Genomic DNA, 19497 nt, shown 5'->3' with positions numbered 1-19497 from the left:
GCACTCTCCCTGCCCCGCGTGCCTGCCCCACTTATTATCTACATACGGCTTCCTTAGCACTAAGTGCTACTCCTCTAAGTAGCTACTTACCTTCCAAGGCCTTCCTCCCTCGTCCAGTGAGACTTCCTTGCAAATCTCCCATGCATTGCCCCGGCTGCCCAAGTTTCTCGTCTGGCCTGGACAAAATACGTCAGGTGGTACTAGAACACTGATTATCATCCCTGGTGTAGTTCAGCAGCTTCCTAGAACTTTTTTTGTGTGAGACGGAATCTCTTTCTGTTGCTCAGGCTGGAGTGCAGTGGTGCAATCTCGGCTCACTCTGCCTCCTGTGTTGAAGTGATTCTCCTGCCTCAGCCTCCCGAGTAGCTGAGACCATAGGCACCTGCCACCATGCCCGGCTAATTTTTTGCATTTTTAGTAGAGATAGTGTCTCACCATGCTAGGCTGGTCTGAAACTCCTGACCTCAAGTGGGAGGCCCACTTCGGCCTCCCAAAGTGCTGGGATTACAGGTGTGAAATAGCTTCCTAGAACTTATTCCACAGAACCATTCCGGCACGGGAGCTGTGCCTCAGGAGAGCTCTCCCAAGGCCCTGGCCTTGCCCTGTTCAGAAAGGAGATGCAATGATCATTTCATACTCGTTTCCTCCTTTGGTCCCCACAACAACCCTGAGAGGTACAAGATTTCAATCTCACTTTAAGAAAAGGACCTTGAGGCCCAGAGCAGCCTAGTGACTTGTCCAGAGTCACACTTCCCTGCCCTTGTGAAAACAGCGACCAGACCTGTGACCTCAAACCCAGGTGTTCTGATTCTACCCCACTGTGTTCCCTTGCTCTTTCGGCTGATGAGAGACAGATTTGGATGCGAGTGAGAGGCCTCGGGGGATGTGTGTGCATTGCTCTTTGGCTCTGCTGAGCCAAGGTGGCACCTGTCACCTCCTGGCCTGGCTAGTGTTCTTCCATCCTGGATCCAGCAGGCCAGCCTCATCCTGACCATGTCGAATCCCAGAGGCCTTGCCGGGGGGCCATGCCTCTCCAGATGAACAACATAAATTCATGGAAATGTTTTCACAAGGGCGTTTTTCCTCTGCTGGCCTCCATTTCCTTGAAAAACACAGACTTGGAGGTAAACAGTCTTTGCTGTTGCAAGGGAACAAATATAGACTTCCTTCCACATCCCCCGCCCGGCAGCCCTGCTTCCTCGACCTTCCTTCCAGCCCCGTCCAATGTCCCCAGGGAGGTCAGAGAGGGCCAGGCTCCAAGGATGGAGGGTGCCCCACAGTGGGGGGTGGCACCTGGAGCCCCAGATGCTTCTGTCTCACCAGAAGTTAGGGTCCCCAAGTACCTCCTGCCCTCTGACTCCCCGCACTCCCATCAGACCGGGTCTGATGCCCTGGAGAAGCAAAAGAGGGGGGCATTGCTGAAAGGAAGGGGTGTTGTCAGGTGAAAGTGGAGGCTCTATCCTAACGGGGAAAGATAATCTGTAGGCTTGAACTATGCTTTCTTCTTAATTCCAGACCCTGGAATTTGCTCATAAACAACACATCGTCAGCTCAATTCTTCAGCTTCTTGAAATTAAACACCCTGTTAGGAAGGATTTGAATGAACACTCCTAACAGCACAGGGCAAAATGAGAAGAATTACTTTGTCTGTTTATTTACGCTGTATACTTCACGCTTGCAAAATGCTCCAAAATGCACTTGATTTTGTGTCTGAGCTTTTTTTCCCTCCACCAAGATCCCTGTGGGAATGCATCCTTCTGGTAATTCTTGGATATGGATTGGAGGAAAACAGTGGTGGAGTGGCCCATCCTCAGCCACTTGCAAGACAGAGATCAACTTGATGGGTTTGCCTGGGCATATGGGATTATTGGTTGCAAGTCTTTACTCCCTTATGCTTTTATTATACACCCACGTGCTTGCCACAGCCTCATGGGGCAGAGTAGATTTCCCTACCCCACTGACATTGAGGTTGAGCATGTGACTTGCTTTGACCAATGGCAAGGAGACAGAAGGAACAGTGTACCAGTTCTCAGCCTGGGCCCTAAGAGACTGTGTGTTTCCACTCGTTCTTTGTTTGCTTTTTTTTTTTTTTTTTGAGACAGAGTCTCACTCTATTGCCCAGTCTGGAGTGCAGTGGTGCGATCTTGGCTCACTGCAACCTCTGCCTCCAGGGTTCAAGCAATTCTCCTGCCTCAGCCTCCTAAGTAGCTGGGATTACAGGTGTGTGCCACTACACCTGGCTAATTTTTGCATTTTTAGCAGAAACAGGGTTTCGCCATGTTGGGGAGGCTGGTCTCAAATTCCTGACCTCAGGTGATCCATCCGTCTCAGCCTCCCAAAGTGCTGGAATTACAGGTGTGAGCGACTGCACCCAGCCTCCACTTGTTGTTTGCACTTCTGCCATCTCTGTAGCAACCATTTCCCCTGTAGCCCCTTTAGCCTGGGCCCCAGAGTGAACACATAGCAGGCAGAGTCTTGCCCCAGTTGACCTGCAGACCCTCGAGTGAGGGTAAATGATGGCTGTTTAGTTCTCTGAGTTTTGGGGTGGTTTGTTACACAGTATATCATGACAGTAGCTGACTGATACAAGTATGTAGTAGAAGTTCTGTAGATGGGTGATTGATAAATGGCACCATTCCTGGCACATGTATTACATCCACATTTACAGAGCATCTGTTTGTTTTGTTTTGTGTGGCACTATGATATCTTAGGTGCTTGAGATACAAATAATAAAAATCAATACAATAATAATAATAACCAACCTTTATTAAGCACTTACTGGATTCCAGGCATTGTGTTGATCTCATTTCGTTTCCCCAATATTCCTACGAAGAAACTGAGGAAACCGGGGCTTTGAGAGTATAAATGGCCTATTCCAGATCATATGGCTGGAAAGACCCAGTCCCTGCTCTCAGGAAACTCACAGTCTAGCAAAGAGGGACATGTTAGTGGCAAACACTCGTGCATGCCTGTCTGTGCGACTGGACTGATGATGCTTATTGTCCAAGTATGGATTCCGTAGCAAGGCAGCAAACGGCAGACTGGCAGTTTTGATAGGAAAGTCTGCTTCACTCCTATCTTCAGGCACAGCCCCTGAAGCTGAGGGCTGTTAGGAAGTCAGGGGACAGTGAGGTTACCATCTGGCACCAAACTGCATGAAAGCTAACATGCCAGGAAACCCATGGAGGCTGAGGAAATCCCTGCCTTCCGAGTTGTAAAAGCTTAAAACTGGGTTTCTGTAGTTCTGGGCCATCTCTCTCTCCTGCAGGCATGTTGTGTGACGTTGGGTCCATTCCTTGCCTTCTTTTGACCCTAATCTCCTCACCTGGAAAATGAGCTAGGGGATGCAATTGGATGAGCTCTATGGCAACTTCTATTTCAGAGATGCTACAGCCCTGGATCCCTGCTTTGGAAGGAAAATTCCTCCCTTTCTCTTTGCTCTTGTTATCTGCAAGAGGGGAGGAGTATGGAGTGAACATGTCCTTTTAGCATTTTTTTTTTTTTTTTTTGAGACAGAGTTTTGCTCTGTTGCCTCAGCCTCCCGAGTAGCTGGGATTCCACCACTCCCGGCTAATTTTGGTATTTTTAGTAGAGACGGGGTTTCTCCATGTTGGTCAGGCCTACTGTGGCCTCCCAAAGTGCTGGGATTACAGGTGTGAGCCACTGCGTCTGGCCGTCATTTTAGTACTCATGTTCAAGGCGATATAAGCAGTGTGTCTTCACGTGCCTTCTTTATAATGTGATGTTTGTTTTGTTTGATTAGGGACCATATTTACTGTGGTCCTTTCTCCTGAAAACTGAACTGGCAATAAACACCATGGAGCAGGATTTTAGCACCAGCATATAGGGTGTGTGTGTGTGTGTGTATGTGTGTGTGTGTTACGGGAGTGGTGGTGGTGTTCTGTGGGTTAAATTTAGCTTTCCAAAGCGAAAGATTACAACCATAACAATAGCTACCGTTTATTGAGCAACTATTATGAGCCAGGCACTTGCATTGTCTCAATCAATCCTCATAGTAGCCTTGAGAGGTGCCTGGTAGTAGGGTTTCTCCATTTTACATTAGGGGCCTGCCATGGTGCTTTCTCTTGCTCAGGATTTTCTCCCCTTAGCTTCTCTTGGGAGAGCAAGATGTTCCTCATAGCTATGTGATTGTGGACAAGTTCTGAAACTCCTCTGAGCCTCAGTTTATTTATCTATGCAATGGGCATCTGATGTCCTTCCTCACACTGTTTTACATTAAGTAATGTAAAAGATCTGGGACATAGAAGACAATCGATAAAGGTAATCATTTTCTTTAATGCATAATAATTATGTACTTACTTGAAATAAATTAGTAAGTCTTCTTCCATTGAAATACTTCCAACTCCATCTTTTCCTAGAAATTTCTGTTCTGCTTTTACAATTATTTTGCTCAACTCAATTTAAACCACAGAACCCCAGAACGCCAGAGCTCATAATCACCCAGGGTCTCCCAGTCCAATTGGTTTTCATATTTTTCTGTGTTTTTTTGGGGTGGTGGGGTGGGGTCCTAACTAGAGAACACCTTTGTCTAACTGAACCTTATGGGTAAGCCCAATGAATAAAGCACAGAGCAGGCCGGGCGTGGTGGCTCACACCTGTAATGCCAGCACTGTGGGAGGCCGAGGCGGGAGGATCACCTGAGGTCAGGAGCTCAAGACCAGCCTGACCAACATGGAGAAACTCTGTCTCTACTAAAACTACAAAAATTAGCCAGGCATGGTGGCTTATGCCTGTAATCCCAGCTACTCAGGAGGCTGAGGCAGGAGAATCACCTGAACCTGGGAGGCAGAGGTTGGGGTGAGCAGAGATTGCGCCATTGCACTCCAGCCTGGGCAACAAGAGCAAAACCCCACCTCAAAAAAACAAAACAAAAACAAAAACAAACAAACAAACAAAAGCATAGAGCAGCAGGACTGTTCTGGTTGAGACAGGAAGGGTGGGTGGTGCATGGCTGGAGTCCTGACCAATGGGGGTCTCTCCTCTCCAGAGTGGGGGCTCCTCAGTGCCCTTGAGGAGACTTGCCCCACACTCCTCACACTGCAGTTGTGACCCACTAGGTTAGTCATCATGAAATCAATTCAGAGGTCACCACCTAAACAGAATAGAATGAAAAACGCCAGTGTGCATCGCACACGGTAGGGGTGAGTGCTGGTATGTGTCAGTTCTGTTTCGGTTCCATGGTACACAGGTGTTTGCCTGACTGGGAAGTAAACAGTTGTTTCGCATTGTGACTTGCCATCAAAAAGTTGGAAAATCACTGCCGTTCACTCTAATCCCCTCATTTCATGTTTGGGAAACAGAGCCCAGAGGAGGGAAGTGACCTGCCTGAGTTACAGCTGCAGCCAAGATAAGAACAAACGTCTCTGGCCTCTTTGCTCCATGTCTTCTTTTTGAGACAGAGTCTTGCTCTGTCGCCCAGGCTGGAATGCAGTGATGCGATCTTGGCTCACTGCAACCTCTGCCTCCCAGGTTCAAGCGATTCTCCTGCCTCAGCCTCCTGAGTAGCTGGGACTACAGGTAACTGCCACCACGCCCAGCTAATTTTTTCTTTTTTTGTATTTTTAGTAGAAACAAGGTTTCACCATATTGGCCAGGCTGGTCTCACACTACTGACTTCAGGTGATCCTCCTGCCTCGGCCTCCCAAAGTGCTGGGATTACAGGCATGAGCCACCGCACCTGGCCCTTTTTTTTTTTCTTTCGAGGCAGTCTTATTTTGTCACCCAGGCTGTAGTGGTGCAGTGATGCGATCACAGCTCACTGTAGCCTTCACCTCCTGGGTTCAAGTGATCCTTTCACCTCAGCCTCCCAAGTAGCTGGGACCACAGGCACACGCCACCATGCCCAGCTAATTTTTTAAAAAAATTTTGCAGACAAGCTTTTGTTCAAAGATAAGCCTTTGTCTTGAACTCCTGGGCTCAAGCGATCCTCCTGCCTCAGCCTCTCAAAGTGCTGAGATTACAGGTGTGAGCAACTGTGCCCAGTGCTCCATATCTGCTTGAAGCACCACACGATGGAAGGGTTAACAGTTACTGAGCCTCAGGACGTGCCAGGCACTGCGCTCAGTGCTTCAGATTGAGACCGCGTTTACAAAATTATGACTGAGACAGTGAAAGAGATCTAACTTAACTGACTCCATCTTGCTTCTAACCTCCAAACCGTCCTTGTTTATTCCTGGGCGTAGGTTGAACTAACTTTGGGAGAAACTTAGTTTATAGTTTAAACAAAGACGGTACCAGCCCTTTCTCAAAGCAGACCTCCTTCTTGCCTGGGGACTAGATTGCCTTTGCGGGACTAACATTAGCCACAAGATTAGAAATTATGGTTTAGGAGTCATGCAGCTGGAGGTTACAAGATGCTGACCCTCCATAAACTGCTCCTAAGATCAGTGCTTAAGATATTTTGCAGACCTTGCATTTGATGGATCAGCTGGCACCACTCAAATCAGTAAACTGGCTCACCTGATCTTGTGGCCCCCACCAGGAACTGACTTAGCATGAGAAGATAGCTTCGACTCCCTATGATTTCATCCTTGACCAATCAGCACCCCTGGCTCACTGGCTTCCCCCCACCCACCAAGTTATTCTTAAAAACTCCCCTCCCCTAATGCTCAGGGAGACTGATCTGAGTAACAATGAAACTCTGGTCTCCTGCACAGCTGTCTCTGCGTTAATTACTCTTTCTCTATTGCAATTCCCCTGTCTTGATAAATCGGCTCTGTCTAGGCAGTGGTCAAAGTGAACCTTGGGTGGGTGCAAGATAGGACTTGTATTTCATCCCCACCATGACTGTATCAGCCACCTAGGGCTGCATAACAAATGCCACAGACTGGTGGCTTAAAAACAGAAAGTTATTTTCTCATAGTTCTGGATGCTGGACGTTTAAGATCACGGTGTCAGTAGGGTTGTATCTCCTGAGGCCTCTCTCCTTGGCTTGCAGAATGGTCTTCTTCCCCCTGTGTCTTCACAAGGCCTTATCTTTGTGTCTGTGTCCTAATCTCCTCTTTTTTTTTTTTTTTTTTTTTTTTTTGAGATGGAGTCTTGCTCTGTCCCCCAGGCTGGAGTGCAGTGGTGCAATCTCTGCTCACTGCAACCTCCGCCTCCTGGGTTCAAGCGATTCTTCTGCCTCAGCCTTCTGAGTAGCTGGGACTACAAGCGCATGCCACCATGCCTGGCTAATTTTTGTATTTGTAGTAGAAATGGGGTTTCACCATATTGGCCAGGGTGGTCTCGAACTCCTCACCTCATGATCCACCCACCTTGGCCTCCCAAAGTGCTGCGTTTATAGGCATGAGCCACCATGCCCAGCCTAATCTCCTCTTCTAAGGACAGCAGTCACATTGAATTAGGGCCACCCTAATGACCTCATTATAACAAAATCTCCTCTGTAAAGACCCAATCTTAAAACACAATCACATTCTGAGGTCCTGGGGGTTAGGGAATCCATATAGAAATTTGGGGATGGGGATGTAATTCAGTCATAACAACCTAGCAATAACAATACCACTGCTACTATCATCCTCATTGACAGGCGAGGATACTGAGGCACAGAAAGGGTAAGCTGCCAGGGCCCACGGGGAGGAAGAATCAGACCTGATCCAGACCTGGACGTGTGACTCTGAGCCTGCGCATCACTCACAGTGCCCTGCTGCCAGGAAATGAGGGGAACTCATGGGGAGCCCACGGGCTTGATGGGGAGGTCAGACCAAGGAAGAAGGAACACTGCATTTCACCGGCTAACGACTGCAAAGAGCCCAGATAGTGAGTGGGTTGGGGAGCTCAGAGGAAGGGGCAGCGGGGCAGTCCCCTCCCTCCTTCCATGAAGACTTGCTGCTCTCAGCCAGGCTTCTGCAGGACAAGGAATGGCATGCCCAGGTTGGGGCTGGGGGTCCTCACTTGCTGCACCCCAGCATTCCCAGTCCTGTTCCAGAAACATGGGAGGCAGGAAGCAAGGGGGGCCTATTAGGGGACAACCTTGAACCTCAAGTTCTATTGATATGAATTTGCAGCTTTACCCATGCAAATTACTCGACACGCACCTTCCTAGTGATCTCACCTGAGACACTGAGGTGGAAGGCAGTACGCCTGCAGCAAAGAAATCGTGATTTGGTTTTTCTTTTTAATATTCATATTCTCAGCACAGCCCCTATGACTCTTCTGTTCTATCTTTGTCTCCTTCATCACTGTCCCAGGCTCTTGCTGTGTCTCCCTGGATGATCCATTCTTTCCCTACAGGCTCTGTCTGTCTGTCTCTCTGGGTTACCATTTCTTCCTCTCTCTCTGCCTCTCCCTCCTTTTTTTTTTTTTTTTTTTTCTTTGAGACAGAGCCTTGCTCTGTCACCCAGGCTGGAGTGCACTGGCGTGATCTGGGTTCACTGCAACCTTCATCTCCCAGGTTCAAGTGATTCTTCTGCCTCAGCCTCCTGAGTAGCTGGGACCACCAGCGCCCACCACCATGCCTGGCTAATTTTAGTATTTTTAGTAGAGATGAGGTTTCGCCATGTTGGCCAGGCTGCTCTGGAACTCCTAACCTCAAGCGATCTGCTCACCTCGGCCTCCCAAAGTGCTGGGATTGACAGGCGTGAGCCACCACGCTGGCCTGCTTCTTCCTCCTTTGTTGCTAATAGGAGCAGAGCCTGGCTGCTCTGAATTCACAGTTGCCACTCCATTGCTAATTGCACCACTCAGACCAAGAGACCAAAATCACACTGGAAAACGCTTTCTTGTTCAAACTTCAGAGTGAGCCCCCCTTTCCCATTATTCTCCCCTACTCTTGCCCTAGGAACGGGAGGGGGCTGTTAGAAGCTGGTTTCTCTATGGGAAGCACTAACAGTGCCCTGGCAGCCACTGGGGGCCTTGAGCGTCAATTCCTGCTCTGGGCTCCATTCAATTCCAGAGGGAGCCAAAATATCCACACTGGGCAAGGCAGAGGATTGCCCTAACACTAAGACACAACACTATTTCCCTGTAGCATTCACAGGATCTTCCCAGCTGTGCTGTGAGGGAGGCCAATACTGTCCTCATTTTATAGGTTGAGAAACTGAGGGACAGAATGGCAAGCGAAGTGACTCAACAGAGGTCACACGGCCAGTTTACAGCAGTCAAGACTCAAATACAGATCTTTTGACCCCAACTCCAGTGCTTCTTCCCTGAGACCTCCTGAGATGGAAACTTCAGGAAAATAAATGAACGTTGGTGGAGAGAGACAAAGAGGAGGAGGATGCTTAGAATTCTGTTTCCTAGGCCAGGTGCAGTGGCTCACACCTGTAATCCTGGCACTTTGGGATGCCAAGGTGGGTGGGTCACCTGAGGTCAGGAGTTCGATACCATCCTGGCCAACATGGAGAAACTCTGTCTCTACTAAAAATACAAAAGTTAGCTGGGCGTGGTGGCACATGCCTGTAATCCCAGCTACTTGGGAAGCTGAGGCAGGAGAATCGCGTGGACCTGGCGAGTGGAGGCTGCAGTGAGCCGAGATTGCGCCACCACATTCCAGCCTGGGCGACAGAGTGAGACTCCGTCTCAGAAGAAAAAAAGTCTGGGCCGGGCATGGTGGCTCATGCCTATAATCCCAGCACTTTGGGAGACTAAGGCGGGCAGATCACCTGAGCTCAGGAGTTTGAGACCAGCCCAGCCAACATGGTGAAACCCCACCTCTACTAAAAATACAAAAATGAGCCAGGCATGGTGGCGGGTGCCTTTAATCCCAGCTACTCAGAAGGCTGAGGCAGGAGAATTGCTTGAACCCAGGAGGCAGAGGTTGCAGTGAGCCAAGATCGCTCCACTGTACTCCAGCCTGAGCAACAAGAACAAGAATCTGTCTCAAAAAAAAAAAAAGAATTCTGTTTCCCACATACCCACTTCCTCTATTTCTTTGGGTTAACATAAAGAAAAGTAGCAGTGGCCTACTCTCAGAAGGGTGTAGGGTATCCAAGGCAGGAGAGGCGGGGGAGCAGCTGGTGGGTGAAGCCCTCACACTGCCCTGAATCCCATGGGGCTGGGGCAGGGCCTGTGGGCTCGGAGAGAGCTGGAGCCAGCGAGCCAGATGGCCTGGCTGCGGGCAACTGTTTATTTCCCTTTTGGCATCGCAGGGATCCTAATCCAAGTCTTTGGTTTTTTTTTTTTTTTTTTTTTTTTTTGAGAGAAGTCTTACTCTTGTCCCCCAGGCTTGAGTGCAATGGCTTGATCTCAGCTCACTGCAACCTCCGCCTCCCGGGTTCAAACGATTCTCCTGCCTCTGCCTCCCAAGTAGCTGGGATTAAGGCGCCTGCCACCACGCCCGGCTAATTTTTGTATATTTTTTAGTAGAGACGGGGTTTCACCATGTAGGCCAGGCTGGTCTCGAACTCCTGACCTCAGGTGATCCTCCTGCCTCGGCCTCCCAAAGTGCTAGGATTACAGGTGTGAGCCACCATGCCTGGCCGATCCTAATCCAGTCTTGATTAAAGGCTTTGGTCTGCTGCTGGGTGGGCAAAGGGGAGTGAAGGGAAATTAGAAAGAATGGTAAAGAGGGGGCAGCACCCTGGGCCCCCAAAGCCACATGGTGGTAGTGTGGCAATGAGTGTGGACACCCTAAAGAGGGTCTGGGACCCTCAACAGTTGGAACTGTAGGGGCCTCTCTCTTCACTGTCAGCTCTGAAAGGTCAGGCAGGGATTTTTATATAGGAGCTGAGGCTGGTGGGCTCAGTGGGTAACGGGGTGGGGTGGGAGGCACTAGTCCATTGCTATCCATTCTGGGGATCTACCTGTGGTTTAAGGAAGCAGATCCACCTCATCCGGCTCCCTTGCAGGCTGCCTAACTCCAGGTCTGTCATTCCTGTTGTGCAGTGCATAACCTACACTCCTCTACGTGGCTGCCTGGTCTGGGAAGAAGAGACACCTGATTTTGAGGCAAACACAGCCCAACAGATCTTTGCTCTGGAGCCTAAAGGCTGGTCTTGGTCCACTTTAGTGAGGAACTTATTTTCAGGTTGAACTAGCACATACTCAGCTCCCTTTATGTGCCAAGCTCACAGTAGGTGATCTTTCTCATCTAAACCTCCCATCTCCCAGTGCAATTTCTGCTACTTATTTATTTTTTTTTTTTGACAATCTTGCTCTGTAGCCCAGGCTGGAGTGCAGTGGTGTGATCTTGGCTCACTGCAACCTCTACCTCCCAGGTTCAAGCAATTCTTGTGCCTCAGCCTCCCGAGGCACAGAGGGATTAAAAGTGTGTGATTACAGCTGGGGTTATAGGCATGTTCCACCATGCCTGGCTACTATTTGTATTTTTCAGTAGAGACAGGGTTTCACCATGTTGTCCAGGCTGGTTTCCAATTCCTGATCTCAAGAGATCCACCTGCCTCGGCCTTCCAAAGTACTGGGATTACAGGCATGAGCCACTGTACCTGGCCTCTGCTACATTTTTGAGTTGGAAAGAAATTTACTTTCTTTATTGATGGAATGACCATATTTATATTCTCAATGGCAGATGGTGCATTTATGAAATTTAAGTCAGTTTTGCAGTCACGTCTGGCTTGCAATGTCACCTCTCTTTGTCCCTTTGAGAATGATTGGGACATTTGGATTGGTAACCAAGACCCTCTGTGTGGCCCTGTTGATGTCCCTTCTCACCTTGGTGACTCCCTGGCTTCTAAGCAGTCACTCAAAGGGTCTCTGGGCCCTTGGCTCTTAGCCAGCCTAGGAGGAGCCAATGATTCCAGGAGGTTCTGTAGCATCAGGGGCTAGGGCTAGGGCTGGAGACTTGGTGGGCACCCAAGTGAGAAAGAGGCCACCAGCTCATCCCCACTCCTTTAAGGGAGACCTTGCCCTCTGAATTTCAGCTGAGATTTTAACGAAGCAGTGAAAATGGCCTCTGTCTGCCTCTTTGTTTCTTTCTTCTTCTGGAAGACAAGTGAGAAGGAAATGGGAAAGAAACAAAGAAGAACAAATGTCATGCAAAGTTAGTGGCACCTCCCTCATCAGCCTGAGCCAGGCCACAGGGACAAAGGCGAATGTCAGGGAAGAGCAGCGCCCCCACCCCTAACCCCAGGCCTGGGGCCTCTGGGTGGCTGAGTGTCCACAGCTCTCTGACCAGTGCTGAAAAGGAAAACTCAGGACAAGCTGATCCCCACTGCCCAGAACAAAGAGAGGCTGGTGCATCTTAGTCACTGCTAATTTCTGGCAAATTACTGGGCTTGGGAGCAGGACTGCTTGTAAAGTTCCTGGTTGCACCAAGCTGGAGGCAGTTTATTCAAAGGGAAATAAGGCTGCATCTACTGAGGGAACAAGGAGACAAGGGAGCCTCTTGCACGCTTGTAATGTCTGAGCCAGATCTTTGATTCACCTGCAGCAGGCCCAGCCCTTTCCCCAGCCTGGTTTTTATGCCATTGGAGAGGTTTGCAGAAGGATGCTCAGAGGGCTGATGGGAGCTTGGGAGGGTGTGTGTGCGTTCTTTAAAAAAATAATAAAGCCCTCGACCACGCCTGAGGCTGAGTGCTTCTGAAGGGAGTCGTGGGTGGGAGGAAATTGCAAATGTTTTTTTTCAGCCTGAGATGGAAGGCGTTGGAACTGGTTCCCAAGGAGCGGGAACGCCCTGTGGGCTCTTAATTCCAAGGTGGCTGGATTCACACACACACTCCGGTGCTCAAGGCAAGAAGGGAGCATTGGGGTCCAGGAAGGCATACATCTCAGGGCTGGAACTCTTGGGAGGGTAGGGGGAGAAAGGGAAGAGGAGATGTCTTTGCCTTCTTAGGCCTCAGTTTGCCCCTCTGTAAAATGGGACATGGGAGGCTGGACTACAATGGTTCCTTTTAGTGTGGACATGCTGGATTCTGAACCTAGACAAAAAGGACAGGTGGGAAGAGGAGATTCTTCCTGAGCTCTAATATGTGGACAGCACTTCAGTCTACAAGACTCTTTAAATCCATCATCCATTTTTTTCTTTTTCATCATCATTATCATGGCAGACATAAACAAATGGGAAGTGTTATGAATAACTGTAATTGTAGTAATCATAAGGAAAATACCTGTGTAACCAACAACCCAGGTCAAGGTCGAATGACAGAATGATACCAGCCTCCCCAGGTGGCCCTCCTCACTCATACTCCCTCTGTCTCCTAGGTATTCATTGCTTTACTTTCATAACGATCATTTCCTTTTTATTTTTAAAAATTTATTTTATTTTTGTTTTGAGACAGAGTCTCACTTTGTCACCCAGGCTGGAGTGCAGTGACGTGATCTCGGCTCATTGCAACCTCCGCTTCCCAGGTTCGAGCGATTCTCCTGCCTCAGCCTTCCGAGTAGCTGGGATTACAGGCATGCCACACTACGCCCAGATAATTTTTGTATTTTTAGGACAGACAGGGTTTCACCATATTGGCCAGGCTGGTCTCCAACTCTTGACCTCAAGTGATCCACCCGCCTTTGCCTCCCAAAGTGCTGGGATTACAGGCGTGAGCCACTGTGCCCAGCCCATTTCCTTTTTTAAAAATGATTTTGCTATGTATGCATCCTTAAATAATAAAGTTCAGTGTTGCCTATTCCTGAACTGTGTATAAATTAACTCATGATATGTGTTATTTGTGTTCAGCTTCTTTTACTCAAAATCACGCTTGTGACATGTGGCTGTTACACAGATGAAAAAAATGGGGCCCCAGAGAAGATAAATGACACATCAAAGGTCACATAACTAGTCACGGCAAAGCTGGATGTGAGCCACGCCTTCCGCCCACTCCACTACCCAGAGTGACCAGCTGTTGGTGGTGACTTCCATTTCCAGCAATATGGTGGACTAGGTAGCCTGAGAATAGGAGAGATGGTCCCTATGGCTGAGCTGAGATCACAGGCCCCAGATGAGGAGCCTCTATCCCCTGCGCTTCACGGTAGGGTGCTGTACCTGGAATCATCTTCCCACTGAGACAAAAAACATGGCAGGGGTGTAATTCCCCAAAAGGAAATGGGGGTGAAATTAGAAAGGGGATGGATGCTGGACAGCCAAAAACAACATGTTCTTTTATTTGTCCTGTGCAAATGAAGGATAGTCATTTTTAATTTTTCCTGTCTCACTTCTTAATATACAAGTTAGGACAAAGTGTCAGAATCAACCCCTAAGAACACATCAGGCATCCTCATCTCTCAGTTCAACAGTTAGCAAAAGAAGCTGATGGAAACATTGATTTTCTGAATTTCTTCTCCAAGCTTTGAATTTTCTCCTCACTCTTGCTCATGAAGCTGACACAAAACTAACATAAAATCATGGCATTTTATGGCAGCTGGATGCCCGCAGGGCCAACTCTTCCAGCTTCTGCTTGGACAATTGTCCTTTCATGTTACCCCTGCCTTTGCCTGGACCCTCAACTTCATGCCAGAGACCTCCCCAGTCTTGAACAACACCTTGAAAAGCGCTATTAATCAAACAGCTTCCAACAGGGGCATAAAGTGGTTTCCTCATATCCTCTTAAGTGGAGCCCCTGGCAAGTCATTTACATCCTAGCATGCAGAGAGGGTCAGGTCTTCAGAAGAAATTAGCAGCTGGGATGAGATTTGTGGGGAGGGAGGGATTCTTGTCTGCAGAGGGGAGATAGGAAGGGAGAGGAAATGAATATCTGAGCAAATTGGACTGGTAGAGCCTGGGGTGTGGGAATGGCAGCCTGGAAATCACAACACAGGGGTCAAAGTGTTTGGGGAGGGGGCAGGGTGGGCAGAATAATGGTTTGGCCCAGCCCCTGGGATAGGGCAGGTCCTCCAGGGTGCTCCTGCCATAGCCCCTTCCAGGAGGGCACAGAGCTTTCTCCAGGGACCCCCCAGTCTCAGATGGAGCAGCAGGCACTGGACTGGATGTTGGGGAGCCCTGGAGACATGTGTGGCGCTGCTGTAAATATGCTCATGTCTTAGGTCATTTGAGGCTTACAACCACCCAGCACATTTTATTGGCATCATTATTTTATCTTGAAAGAGAACAGTGCTGTTCGCTTTTGACAGGTGAGAAAACAGAAGCACAACAATGCTTGAAGCTGCCCTGTGGCAGAGCCAGGATGTGAAACTCTGGCCACCTGACTTAATTTTTTAAAAAAGTTTAAAAAATGAGGGGATGGGACTGGGCAAGACCCACGGTCCTTTCCTATTCCACCATCCGAGTGGCTGATGGTCTTGTCTATTGGCTTTCTTGCAGTCTAGGGTCACACAGGGCAATGAAACAAACCTTACAAAAAAAACAAGCTGCTTTGTAAAAGACGAGCCTGTCAAGCTAACCCGATTTCCTTCCTTGAGATCATGAGATTATGAGAGAACAGCCAGGCTGGGGGCACATCCTGCCTGGTGGCCTGTGGAGTGCGGTCATAAGCAAAGGGTCCTAGGAAGCTCCCCTGCGCTTTGTGCCTCTCTGAACCAAGCATACACTGCCTCCTACCTCTAATGCTGGGGGAGCTCACCCTACCTCTCCAGGACACCCCACCCACTGCCCAACCCAGTGCCTGGCCAGCACACACCATCAGAAATGCCAGTGAGAGGACTGAAGACAGGCCTCTGCCATCCTCTCGCCATTGGGCAATACCAGGTCTGCATAAGGTGGGGTCCACCCACACAGAGTCGAGTAACCCAATGCTTTCGTTGGCCTGATTTAACCCTGGAGCCTGCTTAAGCAGAAAAGCAAAGACAAGTCATAGAGGGTGGCACGGAAGAGCCACCTGGTCATGCTGGAAACAAACAAGGCCCTGGGGTGAGAGAGAGGAAAAGGTGGCACCATCTCTGGGGTTAAGCTCTGAGTGTCAGGATCGAAGTTGCGGTAGCGCTTGGAGCCCCTGGGCCCCCCCACTCCCTGGACAGATGACACTGTCAGCTTGGGAGGAGCCTGCCCAAGTCCACGTAGCTCATGAGAGGGTGGAGTGACAGTTCAGGCAGAATCTCTGGAACCAAGTCTAGTGCTCATTCTGCCTGCCCACATGCCTTCTCATCTGGTACCAGTGCAGGAAGCCATACCCTCTGCGACACTGGTTCCAGCACCCAGGAGGCCCCAACGGCAATGCCAGAAACAGGAGACTCGGAAACAGGAAAGTGAGCTTGTCCCATTCTGCAAGGGAACCTTCTGTGATGGTGACTCAACAGCAGCTGCATCCCCTGAGTTCTCAGAACTCCTCCATCCAGAAACAGAGCGCCCAGGAGTAGGACTGGCTTGGCAGCTCTCTGTGCCTCTCCAGGCCAAGGGGACACGCCTGGCCATGGCCTCAGGTGCCTCGGCTAGCAGGCCCCACCTTGGCAGCCTGTGTTTTCTCTCCCAGGAGTGGATGTTTCCTAAGTGCTCCACTCACTCTCCTGGTTCCCCTGACACAGTGACACAAATGGAATGCTCATTACACATGCATGACAGTGCTCATGACACAGGTTAGTTCATTTACATTTCACAATAACTCACTGAGGCTGATGGGTTATTGCACAATAACATTTTACCAATGAGGACTCTGAGGCATAGCAAGTCTAAGTGCCCTGCCTGTATTAGTTAAGCACAACTAGTAAGCGGTGAAGCCAGGATTGCAAACGCAGACAGCCTGGTTCTCAAGTCCATGACCCCAACAATTGCACTGTAAAGGAAATGAAGGAAATGAGCTTTCCCAGAGTGAGGTTCCCTCCTCCTTTCTCCTTTCTGTGGTAATTTCACTCACTCAGGTTGGCTTGCTCTTTCTTTCTTTTCCTTTCTTTCTCTCTCTTTCTTTTTCTTTCTTTCTTTCTTTCTTTCTTTCTTTCTTTCTTTCTTTCTTTCTTTCTTTCTTTCTTTCTTTCTTTCTTTCTCTTTCTTTCTTTCTTCTTTCTTTCCTTGGTTTTTTGTTTTGTTTTCAGCCAGGGTCTCTCTCTGTTACCTAGGCTGGAGTGCAATAGGTCAAACACAGTCCACAGCAGCCTTGACCTCCTGGGCTCAAACAATCCTCTCACCTCAGCCTCCTGGGTAGCAGAGACCCACAGGTGTAAGCCACCACAACCAGCTTATTATTTTTTTTTAATTTTTTTAGAGATGTGGTCTCCCTATGTTGCCTGGGCTGGTCTCGAACTCTTGGGCTCAGATGATTCTCCCACCTCAGCCTCCCAAGGTGCTGGGATTACAGGGGTGAGCCACCATGTTGGTCACCATTTCTTTTTAAGAAACCACCCCTCTTCCATCCCATGAGATCAGTGGGCGGGCACAATGCTCAGGCTGGGCCAATCAGACTCTCTGGGTGCCTGTCACTTAGGCTGAATGACAAAGAAGCCTTAAGTCCCCCTCCCAGTGGTGCCCTCCAAAACCCCACTTCTGACAAAGTTTTCTGAAACTGGCTTTGTTTCTTCAGCTTTTGTTTAACTTCTATAACCTATCCAGTTTGTTCCTAATAAATGGCACTTTTTTCCTCTGCTCGTGAGCCAAAATTAGGTTCTACAATTCAAGAACCCTATGGATATGGCCATCACAGAAGTGATTTGCCTTTCATTTTGTATACTTTACTTTTTTAATTTTTAATTTTTGTGGGTACATAGCAGGTATATATATTTATGGATACATGAGATGTTTTGATACAGGCATGCAGGGCGTAATAATCACAGTATGGAAAATAGACTATCCATTCCCTCAAGTATTTATCCTTTGTGTTACAAACATCCAATTATACTCTTCTAGTTTTTTTTTTTTTTTTGAGACAGAGTCTCACTGTGTCACCTAGGCTGGAGTGCAGTGGTGCGATCTCAGCCACCACAACCTCTGCCTCCCGGATTCATGTGATTCTCATGCCTCAGCCTCCCAAGTAGCTGGGATTACAGGCATGCACCACTACGCCCGGCTAATTTTTGTATTTTCAGTAGAGATGAGGTTTCACCATGTTGCCAGGCTGGTCTCGAACTCCTGACCTCAAGGGATCCACCCATCTAGGCCTCCCAAAATGCTGGGATTACAGGCATGAGCCACCACGCCCAGCTTCTTCTAGGTATTTTTAAGTGTACAATTAAATTATTTTGACTATAATTACCCTGTTATGTGGTCAAATACTAGGTCTTATTTATTCTTTCTATTTTTTTTGTACCCAACATTTCATATGCTCTAGTACCAAACATGTGTCCAAACAGGTCTAGATTCAAATGTAGATTCTGCCACTCATTAGCTGTTGTGATCTTGAGGAAGCAACCTCACCTCTTCAAGCTTCAGATTCTTCATCTGAAAAATGAAGATACCATCTGGTTGTACCATTATAAAGAATATTCCAGGAAGAGAAAGAACAGGTGCAGAGAAATAGAAGCACGAGAGTGTTTGCCTTAGGCCACAGTGGCAGGTTTCATGAATGACTCCCACTCTTCAGCCCTCCCTCTGTGCACACCCTTTGCCATGTAACTTTGCAGTGCCCTCCTTATTGCAGGTGGGAGGTACTTCCCTACCTCTTGATTTTGAGATTTGACCTCAGCCACGTGTTTTGGTCAATGGGGTGATAGCAGATACGGCTCAACAGAGACTTGCAAAGGGCTTGCAGGACTGAGTTTCCTCTCTTGTGCCACTATCATTGCCTTCAGGTGGACATACCCAGGCTAGTTCACTGGTCCCAGCAGGAGGCAAGAGACACATGGAACAGGAGCATCCCCAACTGACCCAGCCTAAGGCAGCTGATCACCTAGATCAAAGCTCAGTAGAGATGAGGAGAACCAGTCAAGCTCAGCCTGAATCAGCCAACGCCCAGCTGACCGACAGACATGTGAGGAATGAGGAATGATTGCTATTTTGAGCCACAGAGATTTGGGATAGTTCATTATGGAACAACTGCTAACAGGTACATAAATTGGTACCCAGAAGTGTGGTGCTGCCATAACAAAACTTAAAATATGCAGCATTGGTTTTTTAGGACTGGGTGGTAGGAATGAGTAAACTATTAGGGGAGGCAGGAAAAATAGCAAAGAAACTGCAATTGGAGGTGGAAGAAGTGGCAACCCCATTGTGTAATAGGGAATTATTAGGTAAAATTGTTGTCTTTAATAACTTATTGGGAAATAAATATATCTAATGAACTCTTGGTCTTGGGCAAAGAGATTTCTAGGCAGAATACTGAAAGCATCCTTTGGCTTTTATGGTTGTGTTTGATAAGGTACTGCAAAAAAAGGGATGACTTCAGAAAATAACTGCCTAGTTTGAAAGTAGTATTAGAAAGAATATAGAAAAGGCCCAGTGTGGTGGCTCACACCTGTAATTCCAGCACTTTGAGAGGCAGAGGTGGGCAGATCACCTGAGGTCAGGAGATCGAAACCAGTCTGACCAACATGGCAAAACCCCAACTCTACTAAAAATACAAAAATTAGCTGGGCATGGCGGCACTTGCCTGTAATCCCAGCTACTCGGGAGGCTGAGGCATGAGAATCGCTTGACCCCGGGAGGCAGAGGTTGCAGTGAGCTGAGATTGCACCACTGCACTCCAGCCTGGGCAACAGAGTGAGGCTCTGTCTCAGAAAAAAAGAATATAGAGAAGTTTGAATGTGTTCTGTTGATATGAGTTTTAGCAC

This window comes from Nomascus leucogenys, chromosome 22a (assembly GCF_006542625.1).
Source record: "Nomascus leucogenys isolate Asia chromosome 22a, Asia_NLE_v1, whole genome shotgun sequence".
NCBI lineage: Eukaryota > Metazoa > Chordata > Mammalia > Primates > Hylobatidae > Nomascus > Nomascus leucogenys.
Note: the sequence above shows the minus strand (reverse complement) of the source record.